Source organism: Ovis aries, chromosome 20, assembly GCF_016772045.2.
Source record: "Ovis aries strain OAR_USU_Benz2616 breed Rambouillet chromosome 20, ARS-UI_Ramb_v3.0, whole genome shotgun sequence".
Taxonomy (NCBI): Eukaryota; Metazoa; Chordata; class Mammalia; order Artiodactyla; family Bovidae; genus Ovis; species Ovis aries.
The window spans coordinates 28,717,409-28,721,666 of NC_056073.1; the positions used below are offsets into that span (position 1 = coordinate 28,717,409).

Consider the following 4,258-nt stretch of genomic DNA (forward strand, 5'->3'; position numbering starts at 1 on the left):
AAAAAATTTACAGTCCAAAACCACAATTACTTTTGCACTAACCTAATGCTTACAAAGCAGCTATTCTGATGTAGTATAAGCATCAAGTGATTATGTAACTGGGGCTTCCTATCTGAGCTCGATGTTGTCATATCCACCATCTCATAAGGTTAGATTCATGCAGTAAAAATCCAATATACAACTGGAAACCAAACATTTGGATCTGACCAGATCATGTCCAGAGGACATAAATTATGTGAACTAATGGCACAGACACTTAACCTACCTCTGTTACATCAGTATTACACTCTTAAACTATACTTATGGCCTCATAAGGATCCCCAAACGACCAAATGCTGGGGAAAGAAAAATTTCAGGACTCTAATATATAGTCAGCTTTATATGTTGATGTGAGTCATAAGTGAAAAAATGCTACAAAAGATCCTAACTTAGGTGTCACCTCAAAGGGCAATAGTGAGAGGAAATTCTCTCAGGGGGTAGAGCCATTAGTACATACAGCACATTAGGTTGTCTCCTTTGCATAAAAGGAGAAATTGAGCATACACAAGCTATTGGGAGAAGGCAATGGCACCCCACTCCAGTACTCTTGCCTGGGAAATCCCAAGGATGGAGGAGCCTGGTGGGCTGCAGTCCATGGGGTCGCAAAGAGTCAGACAAGACTGAGCGACTTCACTTTCACTTTTCATTTTCATGCATTGGAGAAGGAAATGGCAACCCACTCCAGCATTCTTGCCTGGAGAATCCCAGGGATGGCGGAGCCTGGTGGGCTGCCGTCTATGAGGTCAAACAGAGTTGGACATGACTGAAGCAACTTAGCCCCAGCAGTAGTATTCCATTTATAAAAATGCAAAACAGAAACAGACTCACAGATATAGAAAACAAACTAGTGATTATGCAAAAGGGAGAGGGACATATTTGTGGTATGGGATTTACTATGTATAATATAGATGAGCAACAAGGATGTATAGTATAACACCGAGAATTATAGCCATTGTCTTATAATAACTTTTAATGGAATATAACCTATAAAAAATACTGAATCATGATGTACACCTAAACCTGAAACTAATATAATGTTGTAAATCAACTAGAGGTCAATAAAAAAGGAAATGCAAATATTTAATAGGGAAAATGGTAAAGTATATAAATAATTATAAACTATTAATTTTTAAAAGAATGTTGTACAATAAGGGCTGGCTCATAGTGGAAAAGGCGAAAAGATATGACACTGAAAGATGAACTCCCCAGGTTGGTAGGTTAGCCCAGTATACTACTGGAGAAGAGTAGAGAAATGCTCAAGAAAGAATGAAGAGATGGAACCATAGCAAAAACAACACCCAGTTGCGGATGTGACTGGTGATGAAGTAAAGTCTGATGCTGTAAAGAACAATATTGCATAGGAACCTGGAATGCTAGGTCTATGAATCAAGGCAAATTGGAAGTGGTCAAACAGGAGATGGCATAAGTGAACGTTGACATTTTAGGAATCAGTGAACTAAAATGGACTGGAATGGGTCAATTTAACTCAGATAACTCAGATATCTACTTCTGCAGGCAAGAATTCCTTAGAAGAAATGGAGTAGCCCTCATAGTTAACAAAAGAGTTCAAAATGTAGTACTTGGGTGTAATCTCAAAAAGAACAGAATGATCTCTTTTTATTTCCAAGGCAAACCATTCAATATCACAGTAATCCAAGTCTATGCCCAACCACTAATCTGAAGAAGCTGAAGTTGAAGACCTACAAGACCTTCTAGAACTAAAACCCAAAATAGACGTCCTTTTCATCATAGGGGACTGGAATGCAAAAGTAGGAAGTCAAGAGACCTGGAATAACAGGCAAGTTTGGCCTTGGGCAAAGGCTAATAGAGTTTTGCCAAGAGAACACACTGGTCATATCAAGCACCCTCTTCCAACAACACAAGAGAAGACTCTACACATGGACATCACCAGATAGTCAATACCGAAATCAGATTGATTATATTCTTTGTAGCCTAAGATGGAGAAGTTCTATAAGGTCAGCAAAAACAAAACCAGGAGCTGACTATGGCTCAGATCATGAGCTACTTATTGCCAAATTCAGACTTAAATTGAAGAAAGCAGTGAAAACCTCTGGACCATTCAAAGAAAAGAAAGTGAACGTGTAGCCACTCAGTCGTGTCCAACTCTTTGCGACCCCACAGACTGCAGCCCACCAAGATCATCTGTCCAGAATTCTCTAGGCAAGAATACTGGAGGGGATTGAGATCAAACCTGGGTCTCCTGCATTGTAGGCAAATTCTTTACCATCTAAGCCACAAGGGAAGCCCCAGACCATTTAGGTATGACCTAAATCAAATTCCTTATGATTATACAGTGGAAGTGACAAATAGATTCAATGGATTAGATCTGATAGACAGAGTGCTTGAAGAACTATGGATGGAGGTTCGTGACATTGCACAGGAGGAGTGATCAAAGTCATCCCCAAAAAAGAGAAATGCAAAAAGGCAAAATGGTTGTCTGAGGAGACGTTATGAATAGCTGAGAAAAGAAGAGAAGCTAAAGGCAAAATAGAAAAGGAAAGATATACCTATCTAAGTTCAGTGTTGCAAAGAATAGCAAGGAGAGATAGGAAAGCCTTCCTAAGAGATCAACACAAAGAAATAGAGGGAAACAGAATGGAAAAGACTAGAGATCTCTTCAAGAAAACCAGATATACCAAGGGAACATTTGATACAAAGATGGGCACAATAAAGGACAGAAACAGTATGGACCTAACAGAAGCAGAAGATATTAAGATGAAGTGGCAAGAATACATAGAAGAACTATACAAAAAATATCTTAAAGACCCAGATTACCAGTGGTGTGGTCACTCACTGTTGTGGTCCTTTAATGGGCTGGAACCTGGTGGTCTGGAGTCAACCAATAAGAAAGTAAAGGAGAGAGAAAGAGGCTGATATTCTTTGGTTTATACAGAAAGCCAGTAAAGCCCCTGCATGGGGCTTATTCTGTTCATGAAGGCCTCAGGTGCCCTCTCGATGGGGTGAAGGGACAGAGCACCTTCTCAAGAGGGTCTTAGAAGCCCGGGCAGGAAAGTGAACTCAGAGAGCCTCTGTGCTCCAGGGGATCAGCCTGAAAAAGAGAGAGAGAGAAATCAAGACACGGGGACCAAAGCTCTGATGGAACAAAGGTGTTTTAATCAACATGGTGTAGGCATATATACTGTAGTTATTTTCAGCAAAGATAAGGGTTAAAATTCCAGACTTAGAAAACATAGGTGATCCATATTAAAGAGAGAGAGAGAGTTGTAAATAATCACTTTTACCATATGGTTCACAAGAAGAAAGAGGGTACTTATCACACTATAGAAAAACTAATGAAGGAAATGCCTGGATCCCTCAGCCCCGGGGAGAGGCTTGCCTCTCCTCTTAATTCCTGAATATTCAGGAATTAATAAGGAACAGAGGATTCCTGACAAATCAAAACAGCACACAGGAAGCCTCCTGTTAAATGCTTCCTGACAACTCACCTAGAGCCAAATATCCTGGTATGCAAAGTCAAGTGGGCCTTAGGAAGCATCACTACGAACAAAGCTAGTGGAGGTGATGGAATTCCAGCTGTGTTATTTCAAATCCCAAAAGATGATGCTGTGAAAGTGCTGCACTCAACACACCAGCAAATTCGGGAAACTCAGCAGTGGCCACAGGACTGGAAAATGTCAGTTTTCATTCCAATCCTAAAGAAAGACAATGCTGAAGAATGTTCAAGTGAAAATGAAAGTGAAGTTGCTCAGTCATGTCCAGCTCTTTGTGACCCCCTGGACTGTAGCCTGCCAGGTTTCTCCATCCATGGGATTATCCAGGCAAGAATACTAGAGTGGGTTACCATTTCCTTCTCCAGGTAATCTTCCCGACCCAGGGATCGAACCTAGGTCTCCTGCATGGTAGGCAGACGCTTTAACCTCTGAGCCACCAGGGAAACCACCAGAGAAGAATGTTTAAACTACCACACAATTGCACTCATCGCACACACTAGCAAAGTAATGCTCAAAATTCTCCAAGCTAGGTTTTAACAGTACATAAACTGAGAACCTCCAGATATTCAAGCTGGATTTAGAAAAGGCAGAGGAACCAGAGATCAAATTGCCAACATCCATCAGATCATAAAAAAAAAAAACAACCATAATTCCAGAAAAACATCTACTTCTGTTTTATTGACTATGCCAAAGCCTTTGACTATGTGGATCACAACAAACTGGAAAATTCTTAAAGAGATGAGAAT

The 4,258-nt window shown here is 40.4% G+C and overlaps 1 non-coding gene across 1 annotated transcript; it reads right to left on the minus strand.

Moving 5' to 3' along the window:
• Positions 1-3,883: 3,883 nt before the first annotated feature.
• Positions 3,884-3,955, minus strand: TRNAG-ACC (transfer RNA glycine (anticodon ACC)). The gene has a single exon. It is a non-coding gene; the product is annotated as a tRNA-Gly (tRNA).
• Positions 3,956-4,258: the final 303 nt, after the last annotated feature.